Below are 26,351 nucleotides of genomic sequence, written 5' to 3' on the forward strand. Positions count from 1 at the left end.
ATTGTGAGACAGGGTTCACCATCTCAATAACCAAACTGGTTGTTGCTTATGAATCCGCCCCTTTCCTTTCTTCTGATAATCTCCATAATCTTACATATCATCCATGTTAATGATGCGGACTTGTAGTTCAATGGCACCTGTCTGTCCCCCTTTTCAAATACTGGGACTACATTCACTGCTTTCCCAGACATCTGGCAGCTGCCCTATGACAACTGACATGCTGAGATCGCTGCTTTTGGTTCACGCAGTTCCTCCGCTCCTTCTCACAAAACCCACCAGGGAGAGATGTTTCCTGGTCCCGCTGTCTTCAAGGTATGTCTCCCTCCTTTCCACACCTATCACCTTTCCTAAACCTGCCTGATCCACTCTCCAACTTTTCCCACAGCCTCCCGCACCCCCCTACACCTGCAATACCCCTCACTACACCTGCAATACTCTTCACTACACCTGTAATACCCGTCACTACAACTGCACTACCCCTCACTACAACTGCATTCCTCATGAGAAGTGGAATATGGATTCTCCCATATTTTGATATTCAGAACGTTACTCCCCTCAAGGAAGGTTCCTTGATGTTGGTGAGGGGCTCTTGATTTAGGGAATTAGATCTGTGCTCCAGTTCCCCGAATTAAGCCTGAATGCCTTCCACATCCCCCCCCCAGGTGCTGTATAATCCTCCGGGTTTAGCGCTTCCCCCTTGATTATAATAATAATAATAATCAGAACGTTACTACTTCCTAAACAATCCGCTGAGCGTCAACAAAAGATACTCGAGCCAATTATGTCTGGATAAGTTGCCTGTGTGGTCGTACTGTTATTGTTGTGGTCGTGCTATTACTGTTGTGGTGGTGCTGTTACTATTGTCGTCGTGCTGTTACTGTTGTAGTTGTACTGTTATTGCTGTGGTCGTGCTGTTGTTGTGGTGGTGCTGTTACTGTTGTGGTCGTGCTGTTATTGTTGTGGTCGTACTGTTACTGTTGTAGTCGTGCTGTTACTGTTGTGTCACTGCGACTCCTTTTCAGTGCATTCATTTTAATGCTGTATATACTGTTGTTGTTCTTGTTACTGGGTACTAGTACAGTATTATTACTGCTGCTACTGGGTACTGGTATTATTGTTGTTGTCGTTAGGTGTACTCAACTAGTTGTGGTTGCAGGGGTCGAGTGACAGCTCCTGGCCTCCGCGTGAGTCTGAGTGTCTAACCTTACATAACCTTGTTTCTAAGTAATTTTGAGCTTGATTGAAGTAAATGTCTGTCAACGTAAATCGTGAACTGTTTCTTTAAAATAAGACGCGAAATATACAATGGATTTGAGTGGAACCCGCACAGCATACAATAGTAGGGTTTTCAAAACTGGAACTTGGGGTGACACTGAGAATAACTTGGACAAATAGCTCAGTCAGAAAGTTTGGATTTGAGAACCTAGTTAGTATGGCCCACTAGGCCTGCCGCAGCGTTCTTCCATGCTTATGTATACACGTGTGTATGTTGTCAGACGCTATGGGTCGAAGACAATGCGAGGGGCGACGATCTGGAACAGTAGAGCCACATGGGGCCACGAGGTGTTCAAGGTCATTGTTTTCCTGACTACACAATAGGCTTAAACTCTAGCGAGTTACAGAGTCTGCAACTTGTAGTGACCTCATACCCAAATCAAACTCCCACACCTGCCTCCTTCACCTTCCCCCCACCTACCTCCCTCACCCTATCTCCCCTCTACATCACTCCCCCTCCCCCACACCTGCCTTTCTCATCCTCCCCATCCGCCTCCCTCACCCTCCCCCGACATGCCTCCCTCATCCTCACCAAACCTGCATCTCTCACTCTCCCTACACCTGCCTCACTCACCCTGCCCACACCTGTCTCCCTCACTCTTTTCGCTTCTACGTTTTTTTTTTCATCTCTTCCTCCTCCTCGTCCTTCTACTCTTATTCCTTTTCATTATATTCGTCCTCCTCATCATCTTCGTCCTCTTCCTCACTTTCATCCTCCTCCTACTCCTCCTCCTCTTCACTTCCAAATCAGGAAAATCAGAAAATAAATAAATAAGTGGAACAATACACCTTATCTCTGGCTAAAAGTTGAAGAACACAGCCAACATTACCAATCATAAAAAAAAAGCATATATCCTCCTCTCCACATCAGGTATTTTTTCCCGAAATATTCGCCTGGTCCCAGAAGAGAGCGCTCACCCTCCTTAAGCACTGCCTGGGAACAAAGTTTACAAAATAGCCATAAACAACGCAATCATACACTTTACTGCTCAGAAATATGAGGGTAGAGATCAGCCAGGCATAACACCAGTATTATTGCCCGCTTTGACACCCTTATTTTTTGACTCGAACACCGCTGCCTTTATTGCATTTGCCCGCTCTATATTAACCGTAATGCAGTTTGAGATGAAACATTGTATAATAAGCCTCCAAGGAAAACATTAATATACTCTAAAGACGGAACGAAAAATTCGAGATTCTAGTGGCAGTATAAAGAACTGGCAGTGAGTTCGGAGCAATGACTTTATTTGGTTAGCATAGCGAAGCGGACGACAACGAATAAGTGTACACGGTGTAATATGATGGAATAATAAAAGTTCTAAAATGCCCCCCCCCCCCAGTTCTATAAATGATGGAAGAAATTTTGCCCTCCGAAACGTATCGAAAGTCTTGAGGATTTAAGACTGAGCTCACCACAACAAGATAAGACTGTCGCCATGTTTCTAGATCACCACAACAAGATAAGACTGTCGCCATGTTTCTAGATCACCACAACAAGATAAGACTGTCGCCATGTTTCTAGATCACCACAACAAGATAAGACTGTCGCCATGTTTCTAGATCACAACAAGAAGAGATTGTCGCCATGTTTCTAGATCACCACAACAAGAAGAGATGGTCGCCATGTTTCTAGATCACCACAACAAGAAAAGATTGTCGCCATGTTTCTAGATCACCACAACAAGATAAGACTGTCGCCATGTTTCTAGATCACCACAACAAGAAGAGATGGTCGCCATGTTTCTAGATCACCACAACAAGATAAGACTGTCGCCATGTTTCTAGATCACCACAACAAGAAGAGATTGTCGCCATGTTTCTAGATCACCACAACAAGATAAGACTGTCGCCATGTTTCTTAGCGGATGACACCTACCTCTCTCATAATATAGAGAGAAGATACTTAACGTGACATTTCAGTTCATTCTGGCCTTGATAATGACCCAGGACGAACCGAAACGTCGTCTGAAGTTTCCTCTCCAGAGTGTGGCTTAGTTATAAGTGATTCCTGTTAGGGTATTATGACTCATTCTTCACTTTATATTGTGCTTCCATTATCTTAAACTTATAATACTTTAACTGGTCTACATTTTGTAATATCTACCAAAATATTACCGTAGCTTAATATTTACCGGCAAACATCTTGGTTAAAGAGATTAATTTATCCTCGCAATCTAAGATTTGCTAGATTATACACAATATTTTTTTTTGTTTAGCAAAAATTGGATGCAGCAGCAAAGTGTTGCTACCCTATTTCTCATGATAGTTACATGGTTGGAACAAGAATTAGTTATGTTTCCCTGTCATTTTCCATCACACAGGATGGGTCACAGACGCAGTGTCAGTCCGAGGTTGGGAGACGTCTGTGAGGCGATAAGTGTATCGTCAAGTATTGACTCTTCAAGGTGAGAAAAAATGGGGAAGGAGGGTGAGGTGAAAGATGTCTTTATAATGGTGAAAGGGACCCTATTTAAAGAAGTGAAACTACTTTTCTCTTCCTTGAATCAAACCTGATTATCTCCCATTCCCCAGCCACTGTACGACCTCCTAATAATAATAATAATAATAATAATAATAATAATAATAGTAGTAGTAGTAGTAGTAGTAATAATAATAATAATAATAATAATAATAATAATATATTGATTGTTCCTGATATAGATTATTTTTATAATTAGCTATATCATAAAGTACCATTTGAGACAAAAAAAATTACATTATGTTTTTGAAACACCGAGTTCAGCACATTATCAACCACATTAATCAAAATAAAAGTAGTGACGCAGCAAAGTACAGCAATATAGCACACTGACCACACGAACAATTAAGAACATAAAAATGGTGGAACACTGCAGCAGGCCTACTGGCCCACACAAGGTAAGTCCTTTTCAAAAGCACCCACATGTTGAAAATGGTGTAAAAAGCCGACAAGTTGATAAGTAGGCTTCTTCAGTCAAATAAAAAGGCAGCAGGTGTAGTAGTGAAATGAAGATAATGTAATCAGTCCATCAACCTTGGAGAAATAGTATTTGAGGTAGTCAGTCCCTCAGCCTGGAGAAGAGTTCGGCTCCATGGTCTGAAACGAGTGTTACTGCTCACACATACGCGAATATCAACAGACGAAACAGAATTAAAATTAAATTACGACTTAACAATAGTCTCACAGTAGACAGATATGCTGTTGTTGTTCCTCCGGGTTACCTTGATGCCTGTGAGGGGCTCTTGATGAAAGGCATTAGAGCTGCCGTACCATTTTACAAGATTCCACTGTTCTTACCCAAGGGACAAAGGGTGTACTATACTGATTAAAAAAAGTACAGGTCGATCATCAAGCATTAAAAAAGTCCGCCCCTGATCTTCCATATTCACTGACTATTTTTCAGTAATCATTCACTGACATACGATAATGGGCAATATTTATCATATTATATTTAACAAGTCGGGCATGCAGCTTACCCGATGCACAAGAAGATAAGGAAATATTTGAATAACACTGATATATATATATATATATATATATATATATATATATATATATATATATATATATATATATATATATATATATATATATATATATATATATATATATATATATATACATATATGAACCCGCAAATTATGGGGGCCCGTAACCTCAGAGATGATAAAAAGGCTTCGAGGACAAATATTAAGAATTTTCCCTGAAGCTGTTTAAATATTCCACTTCTAAAACTACCTATCCCTTATAAATTCACACATAGGTATATTATATTATGTAATATGGCATACAAGGCTTAAAAGATAAACTGATGGTACAGAAACGGAGTATACAATACACGAGGCTTGAGGGATACATTATTCCAGTTTCAGTTGGGTGTTCGTGTATACACACACACTGCGAAAAATCAAATATCTTCTTACCACTGAAGATGATTTTTACTGGTGTGTTCTGAGTCGTTTTATATTTTTCACTCAGTCTCACTCTTTCACGCTCACATACTCACGCACTCACTCACTCTCTCAATGAAATATCAATAAAATGGTTTGAAATTTCTCAGTTATTCAGACATATTCGTAAGGTAGTTTTTCGTATTTCTCGGTTATTCAGGAATCTCGTAAAACACTAGAGACATTCCAACAGAGCTTCAATATTCTTGTCACGTTTGACAGATATTTATAGAGACAGTGCTTCCGTGCAGCGAGGCACGCTGAGGGTATCACTCCGTATTCTGTGATGTTGCTGCGCCTCCCGCATGCACACGGCAGATATCTCCTGTGTTATTCATTCACACGCATACGGAATTTCTAGTAATGTTATGCAGGGAATCACACACATACACACACACACATACACACACACACACACACACACACACACACACACACACACACACACACACACACACACACATATATATATATATATATATATATATATATATATATATATATATATATATATATATATATATATATATATATATGTCGTGCCGAATATGTAAAACTTGCGATCTTGGCTTAAATAGCAATGCTCATCTTGCCATATAAGACAAGCGAAAATTTGTGTATGCAATAATTTCGCAAAAACCATTCTGAACTTAACGAAAAAAATATATTTCATTGTGTTTGTTTATTACTAAATTACTGTAAACGTATCTAAAATATATTTAGTTGGATTAGGCTAAATTAAATTGCGCTTGTAATAATAAGGTTAGGTAAGTTTTCTAAGATTCTTTTGGTGCAAAATTATAAATTTTTACACTAACATTAATGAAAAAATATATCTTTAAAGGAATAAAAGAAAATTTTAGAAAAGACTTCATTTTAAATGAGTTCTTGCTAATTGACCAGTTTTACCTATTAGGCACGACATACACACACACATACACACACACTCTCACACACACACACACACACACACACACACACACACACACACACACACACACACACACACACACACACACACACGCATATATATATATATATATATATATATATATATATATATATATATATATATATATATATATATATATATATATATATATATATATATATACATGTATAATGAGAAGACGGACGCATTCAAGAGGAAGTAATCGCAGGGGCGTCGTTAGGGGGGGCGAGGGGGGCCCGCCCCGGGTGACACCATTTAGGGGCTGACACCATAGAGCCTCTAAAGAAGGTAACACTAATGACCAAAACCATGCTGTAGCAACCTATGAGAAAAATCCTTCGTTTCTATATAGCCTATTATAAGATTACAGAATACAAATAGGCCTATATAGGCAAAATCATTGATTTTGATGATGTGAAAAATGATTTTGCAGGACTGAAACAAGGAAATGAAATATCAGATTCTCTGAGATGTTACCTGTACTCAAGGTTAAATCGGAACTAGTGTTTTTCTTGATTTATCAAGTTTTTTTTTTTTTTATTGTTGAAGACTGAATAAATGTAGGATCTGTTGGCTGTACTCAAAGTGATATTTGAGTTTATGTTTCCTCAATATTACTACGATTATTTATTTTATCATTAATAAAGTTTGCTTTATGTCCTTTAAACGTTCTCATTGCTAAACATTAGTCACTGGTCATTCAGCAGTGATGTAACTGGAGTTTACTACCCCTATCCCCCTGCCCTTGGATTTCATGGGGGTGACACCAAAGATGCCACTCCGGGTGACACCAAAGATGCCACTCCGGGTGACACCAAAGATGCCACTCCGGGTGACACCAAAGATGCCACCCCGGGTGACACCAACCCTAGCGACGCCTTTGAGTAATCGCCTGCAGTATATTATAGGAAGTAAAAGCTTCACTTCCTACTGCAATGTTTAACTGTTTTAAAAACTATCTTCTCACCCCACAACGAAGTAACGTTTTTCCATTACAGTCAACAGAGTAAACTAAAATTTCAAAGCAGGCGAGAAAAATATATCATAATTTACACCTGGAACGTACCTCAAGGAGTTGTACCAAATCTGCACACCGAAATTACTATTTATGAAGACAAAAGGCTTGGCAGAAGGTGCAGTACCTTAAATGAAAAGCATGGGAGCGTTGAGTACACAGTAAGAGCTCAATAAGTGTTAAGGGACCATGGCTCTTTAACACATTCCTTTATGCATAAGGATAATTATGAACAAATCCCAAGCTGCCTTCAAGAGGAAACTCGACAGATTCCTCAAACAGATCCTGATGAGTTGGGCTGTGGTCGGTGGGCACTAACAGCTTTATCAATCAGACCAGCAAGCAAAAGGTCTGGTCAGGGACCTTGTCGCAGGGGGCCGAGACTTCCGGAAGTGACTCCAGGTACCACGAACATAAAAATATGAAAAGTCATCAAAGTACGAACTCTATTCACTAATTATAGAGTACTGAGTACTGTTCTATGGGTTTTAAGAAGTTGTAACCTAGAGTGTTTACTGAGTTCACCGAGCTTCTTCGTGACTATGTGTGGGCTCCATGACGATGCTGGAGACTCGAGCACTGTTCTCATAATTACTGTAAATCATGTTGAATAACGGCTTGCTCGTGTTCACGAAGACACGTCCTGCAAGTTGTTAATTTGCTATGCGTGTATATATATTAAAATGATTGACTCTGAATAATCCCTATGGGTTTAGCGCTTTCCATTGATTAAAATAAAAAATATGCGTGTATAACTCCTAGTCCCACCATTCAAGGACTAGTGGCCATTTTCTGATTCTTTTCATTTGAGGTCCTACAAAACCTCTTCTATGGTGAAGAAATGAGACAGGTCCCAGAGCGAACTTTTCTGGGACAAAGTTTCACTCTGAGTAGAGCTTTATCAGGTCATTTTGATATGAACTGATAAAAGCTCTACTCAGCAACTCGTCGTCACGATGCAAACTTGCTTAGCAACCAGTGTCGTATTATCATCATCACTATTGTAGGCAGAAGGTAGTCTGGATCCACATATGTATCTGCAACCAGTCCTTCATCTGCTTAGTTCTTCTTACTATGGTGATCAAAAAAAGTTTTTCCTAACGTTTCTGTGGCACATCTGTCTTCAGTTGTCATCCATATCCCAGAGATTCTCGCAACTGTTTATCCACTCTGCCTAATCCTGCATTTTCATCGTTATTATGTCCCCTCTAGTTCTTCCCCCTTTTAAGAGTTTCTTATGTCTTCATTCGTACCGCCCACAGGATGGGAGTGGGTTGCAAAATAAGGTTATTAAACTAGCCCCATCTGTAGCCAGATTCTCTTAGCTCTAGTACCAGTCCTCTAGTTTCCTCAGGTGTTTGATCAGGTGTGGGTTCCATGTTGGCGCTGTACTACGCAGTGTGCTACAGAAAAATATTTTATAAAATAATGCTCCATAGTACCGGGATTGAACTGAAAGTGAACGTGTTTTATTCCTGTCAGTCAGGCAGTGGCCAGGACAGGAGCAGATGAGAAATGTGTTTAGTTCAGTACGTGTAGGAAGGCGGCTGGATGAAGTCGTCATGGGTTGGTGTTAGTTTTAGTGAGTTTTTTTTATTTTGTATGCTATAGGTAATTTTATAGGACTATTTTATTTAAGTTACGACATCAAAATCGTTACAAACTGCACACTCAAAATGTGTGTCTAGCTAAAGGCGAAGTTCCACTGACTGACAACAATAATAATAATAATATCTTTATTTCTGCACATACATGTAGAAGGTACACAGACCATGGTTGACATCAATGACATACTACTATTTAGAAAGCCGCTTGTTATGCAGAGCATTTCGGGCAAATTAGGTCAATTTTGTCCCAGGATGCGACCCACACCAGTAGACTAACACTCAGGTACCCATTTTACTGATGGGTGAACAGGGACACCAAGTGTCTTATGGAAACAAGTCCTAATGTTTTCCAGCCGTAATATGTCTAACTCGAGTAGGAATTTGTTTTCTTCTATTTTCTTGGGCATTAAGCATAAGACATCCACATATCTGTACCAATTAGTTTCATCATGAAGAATTCTTATGGGTCGACCCCCAGACCTCAGTGTGTGAGGTGAATACGTTAGCAATCGAGCTCTGGGTCACTAAATACTAAACATCTTTACTGCTCTGTTTATTGCTGATGAAAGAGTTTATGTTGATCGATCCACTTCGATCAAGGGTGATGACCGACGGTGTGCACATGAAGCATAGATGATATCAGAGTAAGTAGCGGTTCACTCTAGTCACGGAGTGGAGACGCAACACTTACGTCAGGTTAGTCAAGCTCATCGCTCATACCCAAGTTCAGCCTGTGTTTTAAGCTGTCACTTTAAACACATACTAGAAGAAAAAAACGAGAGGCGGATGAAGAAAAAACGTTGATGATTGAATATCATTGTATTCACAAAGTAGCTCTTCTATTTATTCAAACCTACAATCAACTTCTCAAATGATTGGAAGACACAATGCCTACAATTATGATAATAAGACATAAAAGAACAAGTCTTCATTACACAATATTTCGCTCGAGGGTGAGATTTTCAGTCATCTTTGAGCGAAACATTATGACTTAATACATTCTTGCCGTGCTATAATTGTCTTTATGCTACATTAAGTTTCTCAAAGTATCAGTCATGTAGATGGTCACCACAGCACTCCTACGAATATTTTGAATTGTGCTGCAGTCATTTTTCAATAAAATACTAAAACTGTGTGGGTCACTCAGAGCAAGGAGTACTGGAGGCTCGATCCTCCGTCTGCTAACCGCGGCCTGGTCTCTGCTCAGTATGAATGACCTCGGGGTGAGCACAGTGTCGAACATTTCACCAAAGGCGCACATCGGTCGTATAGCCACTGCATCACAGGCGAGAATGGCAAGTCATTCACGACACTATATACGACATATGTCAGAACCACCTTCAAGTATGCAGCACCATTATAGAACCCACAACTGATCAAGCATGTCCAAAAAATAGAAAAAGTGCAGACGTTTGAAACAAAACTAGTCCCAGAGTTCAAGGATTGGAGTTAAGACGAGAAATTGAAGGAACTAATCCAGGTGACATAAGAGGACAAAGACCAGGGAAGACACGATAATGACGTACAAAGTATTCTAAGGAATTGACAGAGTGAACAGGGACAGGCTGTTCGAGACGGGAAATAGGTACACGAGGGTAACGTTAAAAGATAAATATCCAAATGAGTCACCGGAAAAACAGAAGTATTTCGTCAGCCTCGAAATTGTTAGAAAGTGGAATGACTCACACTGCGGGCGGCAGGCACCAACACCCTGACTGATCAGGCCAGTTACCAAGAGGCCTAGTCTGGGACCTGGCAGCAGGGGCGGTGACCCCCGAAAGCGATTACAGGTAACCTACAGGTAGCTTTAAGAATGGGATGGGTGTGATATGGCCCAAAAAGCCAGGAGCTGAGATTCAACCTCAGCCACAAATATGTGAGTAGAAACAGATAAGGAAACACACACACACACACACACACACACACACACCAACACGACACATGCCTGCTCACACACCACACATTCCAAATCTCACACGAACAGGCCAAGTGTCTATAAACAAGTACCTTTGACAACTAGTACTACAGAACAGACACAGGGATGGGCATATTGAATTTTCTTGGCCTATAAGAAGGCTTTTAACACTGTACCGTGAAAAAAAAAATAGTATAAAAGCTAGAGGAGCAGGCAGGAATGACAGGAAAATCACTACAATGGATCAGGGCATACCTGACAGGAAGGAAACAACGACTGATGGTCCGTGACGAGGTATGGGAATGGTGCATGTTGTGATGCAAGAGTCAACTGTTTCACAGGTCAGGTCACAGCAGGACATGTCTAACAAGTGCTAATATGCCACATCCTGGGCGCGTCAGGAAAGTGTGAAAACTGGCAACCCTAAGAGAACATACCTGCGTTCTGGCCTCTCTTATCTTTTGTTAGAGAAGAAAGGAGATCTCAGAGAGGGAGGATGAGTGTATGGCAGTATAAGCTGACGGAAGCAGCTAAGAAAGGGACTTGGGGTTCAGTTCTAGCTAGGAGTAGAGAGCTCTGGAGAGAGCTCTTGCTGGGAGACAGATCTGGAGGCTCTGTTGGAGACCCTTGGAAAGACAGCTGTCACCAGTGTGGGTCTTGGGACCTGTGGCTAGTGGCGGACTGAGTTCCTAGAGGTGAACTGTCTTACTGATCGTGTACTGAAAATATATGTATATTCGATTCGTCAAAAATTGTATATTCCCTATCTCAATATTTGTATACCATCCCCATTTGTCTCAATATCAGATCCCTTTCTCCTTTTCCCAAGTATATTATTAATGTATAAGTATTAATAAACTCTATTTGAGTGGAATAATATATTCACCGTCCCCGTCTATATTTTCATTTTATTTATCTTTTGTTATAAGGTAAGAAGTATAGTGTAGTGAGGTGAGTAAGGTAGTCTCCGCTGCACCTCACTCATTACCTGGTTAGGACTACTAACGTCTTTCACCTTTCTTTCTCCCATCCTCATTATTTCACACTGGTTTCCACTCCCATATATGACAATAATGACGAGTGGAGTTCCACAAGGATCAATCCTAGAGCCGGTGCTGTTTACTGTATACGTGAATGATTTGACAGAAGAGATAGAGTTTGAGGTATCCCTGTTCAGAGACGACGTGAAACTAATGAGGAGAATACAAGAGGACAAGGACCAGTCAAGGCTACAGTCGATCTGGACAGGCTAGAGGCCTGGTCTCACAAACGGCTCCTGAACTTTAACCCCACTAAATGCAGAGTTATGAAACTTGGGGAAGGACAAAGACGTTAGGCTCTGGTGGCAAAGGATTGAAACCTCACTCAAGGAGGACCATGGGGTGAGTATCATACCGAGTATATCCCCTGAGGCGCACATCAACCAAATAATTACTGCAGCAAATGAGTGTATGCAGCACCAGTATGGAGTATGCAGTACCAGTATGGAACCCACACCTTGTCAAGCATATCAAGAAATTTGAGAAAGAGCAGAGATTTGCAACAAGACTAGTTCAGGAGCTATGGAAGGATATTCTGTGAGGAAAGGTTAAAGGAACTCATCCTGCTGACACTGGAGAACAGGAGGATTAGGGATTCAATGATAACGACGTACAAATTACTGAGATTAATTCACAAAATGAATAGGGACAATGTTTCAGAGATGGGAAACAAGAACACAAGGGCACACCTAGAAGTATTTCTCCAGCCGTAGCGCTGTTAGGAAGTGGAACAAGCTGAAAAGTGAAATAGCAGAGGAGGGATCCATACACAGCTTTAAGAATAGGTACGATAAGGCTCTTAAAACCAGGAGTGTGGATCTAGTAGCGACAAGCAAAGAGGCAGGGCCATGAGCTGTAAATCGACCCTTGCAATCACATATAGGTAAGTACACGCGCGAGCGCACGCACGCACGCGCGCGCGCACACACACACCAGTGAAGAGGCGGGGCCAGGAGCTGAGACTTGACCCATGCAACCACAACTTGGTGAGTACAATTAGGTGAGTGCGCTCACACACACACACACACACACACACACACACACACACACACACACACACACAAACACACACACACACACACACACACACACACACACACACACACACACACAGACACACACACACACACACACACACACACACACACACACACACACACATACACACACACACACACACACACACACACACACACACACAGGGAGAAGCAGGAAGGCCAGGACGAATGAAGCCAAACTACAAGAAAGGGGACTACACAGGAATGAGGAACTACCTGAACGGGGTTCAGTGGGACAGAGAACTGGCAGGGAAGCCAGTTAATGAGATGATGGAATATGTAGCAACAAAATGCAAGGAGGCTGAGGAGAGGTTTGTACCCAAGGGTAACAGGAATAATGAAAAAGCTAGGATGAGCCCATGGTTTACCCAAAGGTGCAGGGAGGCAAAAACCAAGTGTGCTAGGGAATGGAAGAAATATAGAAGGCAAAGGACCCAGGAGAATAATGAGAGCAGTCGTAGAGCCAGAAACGAATATGCACAGATAAGAAGGGAGGCCCAAAGACAATATGAAAATGACATAGCAGCGAAAGCCAAATCTGACCCGAAACTGTTGTACAGCCACATCAGGAGGAAAACAACAGTCAAGGACCAGGTAATCAGGCTAAGGAAGGAAGGAGGAGAGACAACAAGAAATGACCGTGAAGTATGTGAGGAACTCAACAAAAGATTCAAAGAAGTGTTCACAGAGGAGACAGAAGGGGCTCCAGAAAGACGGAGAGGTGGGGCACACCACCATGTGCTGGACACAGTGCACACAACCGAGGAAGAAGTGAAGAGGCTTCTGAGTGAGCTAGATACCTCAAAGGAAATGGGGCCAGATAACATCTCCCCATGGGTATTGAGAGAGGGAGCAGAGGCGCTATGTGTACCCCTAACAACAATATTCAATACATCTATCGAAACAGGGAGATTGCCTGAGGCATGGAAGACAGCAAATGTAGTCCCAATCTTTAAAAAAGGAGACAGACATGAAGCATTAAACTACAGACCAGTGTCACTGACATGTATAGTATGCAAAATCATGGAGAAGATTATCAGGAGAAGAGTGGTGGAACACCTAGAAAGGAATGATCTCATCAACAGCAGCCAACATGGTTTCAGGGACGGGAAATCCTGTGTCACAAACCTACTGGAGTTCTATGACATGGTGACAGCAGTAAGACAAGAGAGAGAGGGGTGGGTGGATTGCATTTTCTTGGACTACAAGAAGACGTTTGACACAGTTCCACACAAGAGATTAGTGCAAAAACTGGAGGACCAAGCAGGGATAATAGGGAAGGCACTACAATGGATCAGGGAATACTTGACAGGAAGACAGCAGCGAGTCATGGTACGTGGCGAGGTGTCAGAGTGGGCACCTGTGACCAGCGGGGTCCCACAGGGGTCAGTCCTAGGACCAGTGCTGTTTCTGGTATTTGTGAACGACATGACGGAAGGAATAGACTCTGAGGTGTCCCTGTTTGCAGATGACGTGAAGTTGATGAGAAGAATTCACTCGATCGAAGACCAGGCAGAACTACAAAGGGATCTGGACAGGCTGCAGACCTGGTCCAGCAATTGGCTCCTGGAGTTCAATCCCACCAAGTGCAAAGTCATGAAGATTGGGGAAGGGCAAAGAAGACCGCAGACGGAGTACAGTCTAGGGGGCCAGAGACTACAAACCTCACTCAAGGAAAAAGATCTTGAGGTGAGTATAACACCAGGCACATCTCCTGAAGCGCACATCAACCAAATAACTGCTGCAGCATATGGGCGCCTAGCAAACCTCAGAACAGCATTCCGACATCTTAATAAGGAATCATTCAGGACCCTGTACACCGTGTACGTTAGGCCCATATTGGAGTATGCGGCACCAGTTTGGAACCCACACCTAGCCAAGCACGTAAAGAAACTAGAGAATGTGCAAAAGTTTGCAACAAGACTAGTCCCAGAGCTAAGAGGTATGTCCTACGAGGAGAGGTTAAGGGAAATCAACCTGACGACACTGGAGGACAGGAGAGATAGGGGGGACATGATAACGACATACAAAATACTGAGAGGAATTGACAAGGTGGACAAAGACAGGATGTTCCAGAGATTGGACACAGTAACAAGGGGACACAGTTGGAAGCTGAAGACACAGATGAATCACGGATGTTAGGAAGTATTTCTTCAGCCACAGAGTAGTCAGTAAGTGGAATAGTTTGGGAAGTGATGTAGTGGAGGCAGGATCCATACATAGCTTTAAGCAGAGGTATGATAAAGCTCACGGCTCAGGGAGAGTGACCTAGTAGCGATCAGTGAAGAGGCGGGGCCAGGAGCTCGGACTCGACCCCCGCAACCTCAACTAGGTGAGTACAACTAGGTGAGTACACACACACACACACACACACACAGATAACAGGAAAGGCACTGCAATGGATAAGAGAATACCTTATAGGGAGGCAACAACGAGTCATGGTACGTGACGAGGTGTCAAAGTGGGCGCCTGTGACAAGCGGGGTTCCACAGGGGTCAGTCCTAGGACCTGTGCTGTTCTTGGTATATGTGAATGACATAACGGAAGGGATAGATTCAGAAGTGTCCTTGTTTGCGGACGATGTGAAGTTAATGAGAAGAATCAAATCGGATGAGGATCAGGCAGGACTACAAAGAGACTTGGACAGGCTACAAGCCTGGTCCAGCAACTGGCTCCTTGAGTTCAACCCTGCCAAATGCAAAATCATGAAGATTGGGGAAGGGAAAAGAAGACCGCAGACACAATATAGTTTAGATGGCCAAAGTCTGCAAACCTCACTCAAGGAAAAAGATCTGGGGGTGAGTATAACACCGAGCATATCTCCTGAGGCGCACATCAATCAGATAACTGCTGCAGCATACGGGCGCCTGGCAAACCTACGGATAGCGTTCCGATACCTCAGTAAGGAGTCGTTCAAGACTCTGTATACCATTTACGTCAGGCCCATACTGGAGTATGCAGCACCAGTTTGGAATCCACACCTAGTCAAGCACGTCAAGAAATTAGAGAAAGTGCAAAGGTTTGCAACAAGACTAGTGCCAGAGCTACGGGGATTGTCCTACGAAGAAAGGTTGAGGGAAATCGGCCTGACGACACTGGAGGCCAGGAGGGTCAGGGGAGACATGATAACGACATATAAAATACTGCGCGGAATAGACGAGGTGGACAAAGACGGGATGTTCCAGAGATGGGACACAGACACAAGAGGTCACAATTGGAAGTTAAAGACTCAGATGAATCAAAGGGATGTTAGGAAGTATTTCTTCAGTCATAGAGTAGTCAAACCGTGGAATAGCCTAGAAAGTGAAGTAGTGGAGGCGGGAACCATACATAGTTTTAAGGCGAGGTATGATAAAGCTCATGGAGCAGGGAGAGAGAGGACCTAGTAGCAATCAGTGAAGAGGCGGGGCCAGGAGCTATGAATCGACCCCTGCAACCACAAATAGGTGAGTACAAATAGGTGAGTACAGACACACACACACATACACACACACACACACACACACACACACACACACACACACGCACGCACACACACACACACACACACACACACACACACACACACACACATGGTAACTAACACACGCACGCACACACACACACACACACACACACACACACACACACACACACACACACACACACACTCACACACACTCACACACACACACGCACACACACACACACACACACACACACACACACACACACACACACACACACACACACACACAGGCCTAGTGTCTAATCGAGATGTGCCTAGGACAAAATGGTAACTGACAAAATGGTAACTAGCACACACACACACACACGCACACGCACACGCACACACACGCGCACACACACACACACACACACACACACACACACACACACACACACACACACACACACACACACACACACACACACACACACACACACGTACGTTGTCCCAGAAGTCGAGGATAAACCAGCACTCCGGAAAGTCTTGACTGGCAGTGGTGGCGACCATAAAGCTCATCACAGTGGTGCAGGTTGGTGCAGTTTGGCCCATAATGCAAGCGTATTCCGGCGTGATGAGAAGCCACGATCCACGGCCCGGTATAAATGCCAGTTTTTCCATTGAGGCATAACATAGCCAGATAAATATAGACCATTTATGACGACAGATTTGTTGTGGCGAGGAGTGGTAGTGGTGGTGGAGCGGCCTTTGTCGTGTTGTGTTCCCTCACTCCACGATTGTATCTGCATATTGTATCTTGATTTTTGTTAATCTTGTATCTCGATATTGTGGGAATTTTATGTTGATTTTGTTAATTTTGTCTCTCGATATTGTGGGATTGTATGATGATTTTGTTAATCTTGTATCTCGAAATTGTGAGATTATACTTCGATATTGTGGGGAATGTATCTTAATTTTGTTAATCCTGTATCTCGATACTGTGGGGATTGTATCTTGATTTTATCTTCTACCTTGATATTGTGGACATTTTATATCAACTGTGTTGAGATTTTGAGTTTTGGGATAATTTATAACAAGGCGGAAATGTGAGTGTTGAAGGAATATTTAAAGTGAGCTGATGTTGGAAGAATTCGGAAAAGTGTTTGGAGAATGTGATGATGTGCCTGAACGATGTGAAGATGCGCTCGGAGAATGTGAAGACGTTCTTGGAGGGCATAAAGAAGTTCTTCAAGGATTTGAAGATGTGACCGGTGGATATGCAAGGTATATAAAGTACTTTCTAAAATGTTCTCTTATACGTTTAAAGATATATATTTTTTTTCATTTCTACCTGCTTAAATGAAGTCTACCTGGAGGGTATTCTGGGAATCAACGCCCCCGCGGCCCGGTTCATGACCAGGCCTCCTGGTGGATCAGGGCCTGATCAACCAGGTTGTTACTGCTGGCCGCACGTAGTCCAACGTACGAACCACAGCCCGGCTGATCCGGTACCGACTTTAAGTATCTGTCCAACTCCCTCTTGAAGGAAGCCAGGGGCCTACTGGTAATTCCTCTTGTGCATGGTGGTTCATCAGGCCCTGATCCACAGGGGGCGTTGATCCCCAAAATACTCTCCAGGTAGACTGCTGAACAGTCTTGGGCCCCGGACACTTACGGTACTTAGTGTACCAATGGCGCCCCTACTTTTCATTGGGGGTATTTTGCACCGCCTCTCCAGTCTTTTAGTTTCGTAGGGAGTGATTTCTGCGCGCAGATTCGGGACCATTCCTTCTAGGATTTTCAAAGTGTAGATTATGATACATCTCTCTCGCCTGCGTTTCAGCGAGTACAAGTCAAGTGCTTCCAAGCGTTCCCAGTGTTTAATGGAACTTAGATGTGCAGTAAAGGTTCTCTGTACATTCTCTAGATTTGCAATTTCACCTGCTTTTAACGGAGATGTTAATGTACAGCAGTATTCCAGCCTAGAGAGAACAAGTGATTTGAAAAGGATCATCACTGGCTTGGCATATCTTGTTTTGAACGTTCTCATTATCTATTCTATGATTTTCTTTGCAGTTTTGATCGTGGCACTGTTGTGATCCGTGAAAATAAGATCCTCAGACATTATCACTCCCAGGTCCTTCACAATATTTTTTCGCTCTATTGTATGATCAGAGTTTGTAGTATGCTCAGCTCTACATATGTTAATGTAAAAATTAATAATTTTGTACTAAAAGAACCTTAGAAAACTTACCTAACCTTATTATAAGAAGTGCAATTTAATTTAGCCTAATCCAACTAATATATTTTAGACAAGTTTACAATAATTTAATAATAAACAAACACAATTAAATATATTTTTTTTCGTTAGATTCAGAATGATTTTTGCGAAATTATTGCATACATAAATTTTTGCTTGCCTTATTCGGCAAGAAGAGCGTTGCTATTTTAGCCAAAATCGCAAGTTTTACCTATTTGCCACGACATTATATATATATATATATATATATATATATATATATATATATATATATATATATATATATATATATATATATATATATATATATATATATATATATATATATATATATATATATATATATATATATATATATATATACATATATATATATATATATATATATATATATATATATATATATATATATATATATATATATATATATATATATATATATATATATATATATATATAGAGCCCTGATTCTTACACTGTGTGCATGTTGGTATGTAAATTCATTCACAAAACCACGTCACGGAACATAATAACAAGAAAAGTGCGTATAATGAAAGCTAGAAAATTGCATCTTGCCCTCTGAAATATTACAGATTTGTCTAGACTGCAAAAAACCTGTGTGAATGCTGGCAACATTTACGTAAATTCAAATGTATATAAATAATGCTCAATGAGGACCAGTTTGAAGTATCTTAAACTACTGTCTGAGTATACTGTTCTAGATTAATGCTTACTCAACACTTAAAAAACAACATATGTACTCGTGCCCAATAATAATAATAATAAAAAGAAGAAGGAAGTAGAACAGATAGACTAGGTTACACAGGTCTATAAAAGCGTATATTTTAATCCAAGCAAATTAAAATCTCACCTCACACTTCTCTCCCATACCTACACCTCTTTCCCACAACTCTCCATCCCCCTCCAAACCTGTTCCACACGCCTACACCTCACCATTCACCCCCACACCCACAACTACCTTCGACCCAGGCCATCTCTCTGCTTCTTAATCCACGCCCCACTTGCCCTCGCCTAATTACCTAATTTTCTCCTCTTCCTCCTCGTCCCTCTCTTTCTTATTTGAGGCAACATCATCACATGGTCATCTACTGTCAGTGCATCTCTCTCGCTCGTTCTCTCTCTCTCTCTCTCTTTCTTAAACACGAACTATTTGAAGTGCAAAAGAAGTCAATAATTCGAAACAAACGAACGAAACTTCAAGGTTAAAGATGTAACACGAACGTGTGCAATTTTTTTTTTTTGCTAACAGAATTATAGAAGAATGGAACAAACTAGCTGCTGTAAGCACGAAGACAATACAATTATTCCAGAGCTAGCTGGACAACCAATTTCCAAACATCAGATTCAACTAGACACTCTGCTGGGAAAACCGTATTCCATCAACTCCTGATGTCACTTCAGCAAATGTATAAGGAATAAGCCACACAGGTTACTAATAATAATGGTAGAAAGTGTGGTGGTGATGATGGTGGCAGAAGCAGTCATAAGTGTGGTGCGTGTCCTCCTGTTCCCCAGTATCCACAAGTACAACTAGTAATAAATAGAAATAGAATCACTGGTACTCGCGTCTCTGAGTGGCAGTAGAGTAACACGAGTAATTGCGGTAGGAACGGTAGTAGAGGTAGTTTATAGCCCATGCTTTCCACTCACTTCTATCTACCATCTAACTTCCCTGCCTTTTATATATATGGAGTAGTATATTTTCCTCTCCTGATTCTTGCTGGTAATGGTAGGAATAAAGGTAATGGGCTTTCCTAAACATGGCAGTTATAGCCAGTTTTTGCAATGCAGAAGTTAATTCTCCACAGACATAACAAAAGTTATTTGCACTGCTCGCGCAATTACAAGACATCTTTCTACAAATTTGGCTGAAAAAAGTCACCGTCAAAAGCACTCACTAAAAAAACGAGTTTGGAACGTGTGAACTGTATGACTTCAGGGAATGACTTGATCCAACCCAGTTAGTATGGTGATGCAATACTTGAAATCCAAGTTAATCATCGGCTTTCTATCAGTTGCCAAAAAAAAAAAGTCTCAATCAAAGTTGTATAATTGATGGTCCATTCAGTACAAGGCTGTCACACTCATCCCCGATCAAAAAAAAAAAAAAAAAAAAAAAAAAAAAAAAAAAAAAAACAAAACCATTGATGAGAAATATAGGAAATTTCTTGTATTTTTTAAACAGGTCTGCATTGTGGTTTAAATCAAGAGTCTTTCCCCTCCCTTCCCATGTCAACGATAACAGCAACCGGCCTGAGACCAAATCTTTATAGAGTAAATTTATAATTTTAAGCATCATTTCCCTATATAATGACTCAAAATTAGTGAAGAATGACTAGCTGTATATCCTAAGTATTTTGTGTGGTGAGCAGTGTAGCTCTCGTGGCTGTCTTCCACCCGCTGGCCTGGTCTGGTCACAGACCGGGCCGCGGGGGCGTTGACCCCCGGAACTCTCTCCAGGTAAACTCCAGGTTTCCAGGTACCCTTTAGATTCCATCTCCTTTTTTTTATATATAGAATAGCATATTTTTCCCCTCCCATGTTTCATGCCGGCAGTGACCGGCGGGTGTGGAGGGTGGGGAGAGAGCCTTCTGTTTGACTATCCTTGCTCATATATATAGATAATACATGATAGTATTTAATCTGAATAGTATCAGATAGTCTACGTCAGCAGACAGCCTTGATTCTGTTCTATGTTTTTCTCACCTACTCTTTTTTTTCCTCTCTCTCTCTCTCAGGCTTCTGCATCCTTCAGAATACTCAAACTGGATAAGGGAATATCAGTATAAAGGGAATTGGTGTGTTATAGGCGGGGGAGGGGAGGGGAGGGGATGATTAAAGACGGGGTGGGGTGGTGGTGTGGTGGAATGAAAGAAGGGAGCGGCATGGAGGAGGGGAAGGACAAGGGAGAGGGTGGAGGAAAGGGGGTGGGAAGAGGAGTTTTGTGGTGGAGAGGAGTGGGGTGTAGGGGAGGAAATGGGGGGGGGTCTACTTCTCCTTTACTCTTCCTCATTACCTGATCTTTAGTTTATGCCTGACCTCGGTTCTCTTCATTTTCCCTTACCTCATTTGTTATTCCTGTCACCTAAAACCTTACATTTTATCTGTTTTTCATATTGTAACAGGCAAGGTTACATATACGCAGCCTTAATGAATCTTTGTGTATTCGACAGGCTTTAAACCCAATTAACCAACTGACCGGTTAACTGAAGGTGTTACCTGAATATGATTCGGGGGTGGGGGGTCATCACCCCCGTGGCTCCGTCCCAGACCAGACCATATGGTTGATGGCTTGATCAACCAGGCTGTTCGTGTTAGCCACTCGCAGTCCAACTTAGGTACCACAGGCTGGCTCTTCAGGAATTAATCTGAGGAACGTAACCGGTTCCTTCTTGAAGACAGCCGAGGATCTGTTGATAATTCAACTTACGTATAAAGGTATGATACTGAAAACTTGAGTTATATCTCTTAGTGTATTCGTTGCAACACTGCTTTTCACTGGATACATCTTGCCAAGCAACTTGCTCTCTTAAGGCGTGACTTCGGTGTGCAGCTTTGGGATCAATCCCTTCTGAATTTTCCAAGTATTAGTTATGATATATCTTATTTTGCCTACATTCCAGGGAGTAGAGTTCCAGGGACTTCCTGGAACTGTACAGTTCTAGGGCCTCCCTGGAACTGTACAGTTCTAGGGCCTCCCTGGAACTGTACAATTCTAGGGATTTCAGACGTTCCCAATAATTTAGAGGACTGAATGAATTTATAAGAGTAGTGAAAGTCGTCTGTATATTCTCCCGCTCTGCAATTTTTGCCTGCTTTCAAAGGGGCTGTTAGTGTGCAGCAACATTCCAGTCTAGAGAAAAAGAATGACTTAAAGAGTATAATTACTGGATTGGCATTTCTTGTACGTTCTAGTTATCCATTCTATCAATTTTCTTGCAACTGTGATACCTGGAGATTACCTGGAGGGTATTCCTGAGATCAACGCCCCCGTAGCCTGATCCATGACCAGGCCTGCCGGCAGGTCAGGGCCTGATCAACTAGGCTGTTACTGCTGGCCACACGTAGTCCAACGTACGAACCACAACCCGGCTGATTCGGCACCGATTTTAGTTATCTGTCCAGCTCCGTCTTGAAGGCAGCCAGGGGTCTTGAAGGTAGCCAGGGGTCTTGAAGACAGCCAGGGGTCTTGAAGGTAGCCAGGGGTCTTGAAGGCAGCCAAGGGTCTTGAAGGCAGCCAGGGGTCTTGAAGACAGCCAGGGGTCTTGAAGGTAGCCAGGGGTCTTGAAGACAGCCAGGGGTCTTGAAGGCAGCCAGGGGTCTTGAAGGTAGCTAGGGGTCTTGAAGGCAGCCATGGGTCTTGAAGGTAGCCAGGGGTCTTGAAGGCAGCCAAGGGTCTTGAAGGCAGCCAGGGGTCTATTTAACATTGAAAATTTGATACAAGTCAGAAAAGGCATTCACAAGTTACCGCATGGCAACAAATATTCCAATTTCTTCCATAAAAATGGCAAAAATAGGACCTACACAGTTCAAAACTAATTCAAACCTTTCTCTAAGAAACACCAGCACTGAAAGTTTGAAGCCAATCTGAAAAAAAATTCTCTAGTTACCTCATGGAGAACAGTATCGCAAAATGCACCAGCACTGGAAATTTAACGCAATACATATACTAAAACTGGAACGGTACAGAGATTATCATGGCCCCTGCGCAAGGATGACACGCGAAACAGTGAAGCCTTCCACATTTTTATATACATGTATGTACTTGTTTCGGCAGTATATGTACTTTAAAGTCGCTCGTAAATTTCGTTATCATATTATCGCCTGAGAAGTTTTAAAGGTAATTGGATGAGATATTCGCATATCACATAAAAATCTGTCCTTTTTTTTTCCAGTTTCATGACAAATGGAAAATTTGTAACGTCACAGGCCAAAATGAATTCAAACTTTTCTCAAAGTCCTATTTTTGATTCGCTCGAATTTTTTTGTAGGGCTTAAGCACTGAGCCTATAGTGGCCTGTAGTTATTCCAGACCTATCCACCTCCCCCCACTTCCTCCTTTTCTTCATACATCCCTCCACTCCCTTCTTCACACATCACTCTCACCCACCGTCCCTCCTACACATACATCCCTCCACTCCCTTCACATATCCCTCCATCGCCTCCCTCTCCCATACTTCCCTCCACCTCGTCCCTTCCTACGGTTCCCTTCTCCCACACTCCCCAATACACCTTCCATCCTACGGTTCCCTTCACCCACACTCCCCCATACACCTTCCTTCCTAAGGTTCCCTTCACCCATATTCCCCTATACACCTTCCTTCCTATGGTTCCCTTCACCCACATTGCCACATACACCTCCCTTCCTACAGCCCCCTTCACCCACACTCCCCGATACACTTTCCTTCCTACGGTTCCCTTCACCCATACTGCCACATACAGTCCCCTTCACCCATACTGCCACATACAGTCCCCTTCACCCATACTGCCACATACAGTCCCCTTCACCCATACTGCCACATACAGTCCCCTTCACCCATACTGCCACATACAGTCCCCTTCACCCATACTGCCACATACAGTCCCCTTCACCCACACTCCCCCATACACCTTCCTTCCTACGGTTCCCCTCACCCACACTGCCCTATACACCTCCCTCCCCACACATCCCCACTCCAAACCTTCCCTCAACCTCTGACGTCCCACAGAAGAACAACAATTCCATTCTGTATAAATCTGGAGGTGGTCTGTTTCCTACTCGGCATTTCTGTGGCTGTGGTCGGCCTTAATCAAGTTTAAAATGGCTTTGAGATTACTGGAGCACACGGAGATCTGCTGAAACATCATTGACAACACAGAGGCACATTATTGAGCAGGCCGAGCGTAAACGCCTGATGACTTTCCATTGCGAGGGGAAATAAATAAAAGGGGAATAAGTGAGGCGAAAATAAGAAATAACTGGCGAGGTGGAAGAGACTTCTGGGAGGGGTGGAAGAGAACCCCCGACTCCCTGACTCTCTCTAGCTATACCTCTCTATTGATATCCTTCCCTCTCGATATCCCTCAATCTTGCACTTTCTCTCTCTCTCTCTCTCTCTCTCTCTCTCTCTCTCTCTCTCTCTCTCTCTCTCTCGCTCGCTATCTTCCCGCTTCCCTTTTTCCCTATATCCCTCCCTATTTCTTGTCCGTTACCCTTCTCATTCCATATGCTTTCAACAATTTCTCCCTTTTGCTATCCCTCCTTCCCTTTATCCCTCTCTTCATTTCCCTACCCGTCCTTTCCTCTCTATATATATATATCCCTTATTATTTCCATTTCCCCTCTCCCTTCTCTCTCTCTCCCTCCCAACAGTCTTCCCTTACTCCTTCCTTCCCGCATATCCTCCCTAACCTCAAATCTCTCTCTTTCTCTTTCTTTTCCTTCCTCCCTGCCACCCACTCTGACTCCCAACTCCGACTCTCCCTCTACGAAATCTGTGGGATCAGTATTTTTCGGTATGGGGGGAGGGGGGGTAAGTGTTGCAGGTGTTTTTTCTGTTGCTAATTACGAGTATGATACAAAGATCCGGAGCATTTAATAATGGTGAGGGGAAAGGAGGGAAAGGTTGGAGCGTAAAGGAGGGGAGGAGACAGAGGGGAGAGTCGGAAGGGAGGGGAGGGAGGGGGCTTCAAAAGACGAGTAGGGTGGGGATGTGGGTACAGGGAGTGAGGGATGGTGAGGAAAGGGAGGATAGTTGTTTGTTGGAGGAGGGGATGGTGGTTGTTGAAGGGAAGGGTGATTGAAGAACGGTGGTTGTTTGTTGGAGGAGTTAGGATGGTTTATGGAATGGTGGTTGTTAAGGGGAAGACTAGGTATTCTTGAAGGGAGAGAGGGTAGCGGGTTGCTGGAGGAGTAGTGGGCTGCAGAAGGGAGGGTATGGGTCGATGAAGGAAGGGAGGGAGGGTATGGGTTGATGGAGAGGGGTTGATGGTCTATGGGTTGATGGAGGGAGGGAGTTGCATTAAGCACGGAAAATATAGTGACACGGAATAAATTCTTAACACTGAAGATGGATGTTGAACGATGCAAGACTCGGGTAACAACAACAACAACAACAGCAGCAGCAGCAGCAGCAGCAGCAGCAGCAGCAGCAGCAGCAGCAGCAGCAGCAGCAGCAGCAGCAGCGGCGGCGGCGGCGGCGGCGGCGGCGGCGGCGGCGGCGGCGGCGGCGGCGGCGGCGGCAGCAGCAGCAGCAGCGGCGGCGGCAACAGCAGCAGCAGCAGCAGCAGCAGCAGCAGCAGCAGCAGCAGCAGCAGCGGCGGCGGCGGCGGCGGCGGCAGCAGCAGCAGCAGCAGCAGCAGCAGCAATAGTTGTAGTAGCAGTAACAGTAGTAGTAGTAGAAGCATTCATGGGAAAGCTACTAAATCCAGTGGAGCCATCAAGCACTTTGGGACTGGGAGGTAACAAGCTCTGACGAGAGGGATAAATAAATAGATAGATCAATATCCTACCACTAATAGCCCTTCACCAGCATGAACTCACCATCACTCCCCCCTTACTCCTGCTCCTCGAAGGGGGGCGGGTGCCTCGAACTCCACCTGACACGATCGACAAGAAATACTCGTCAAACACTTAATTGAACTTTTGCTGAGCTGGTCCACACTGCCACCGGAGGACCGACCACCAGTTCATATTGATCTTTTTGTCTGCCTAACTTTGTCCCGCCGGCATTATATCTCTTCTCTGTACCTGTGACACGCCCTTGAAGGATGCTGTGACGCTAATCACTGGCTTTTGATACAAGAAATATGAGCTATCCTCCCTAGGATCAAATTTGTTTACCTGGAATTCCCCAGGTGCTGTATAACCTC

At 43.0% G+C, this 26,351-nt stretch overlaps 1 pseudogene; it reads left to right on the plus strand.

Annotated features, from left to right (window-relative positions):
* The first annotated feature begins 23,148 nt into the window (after positions 1–23,148).
* LOC128704318 (U6 spliceosomal RNA) lies at positions 23,149–23,249 on the plus strand (annotated as a pseudogene).
* Positions 23,250–26,351: the final 3,102 nt, after the last annotated feature.

This window comes from Cherax quadricarinatus, chromosome 20 (assembly GCF_038502225.1).
Source record: "Cherax quadricarinatus isolate ZL_2023a chromosome 20, ASM3850222v1, whole genome shotgun sequence".
Taxonomy (NCBI): Eukaryota; Metazoa; Arthropoda; class Malacostraca; order Decapoda; family Parastacidae; genus Cherax; species Cherax quadricarinatus.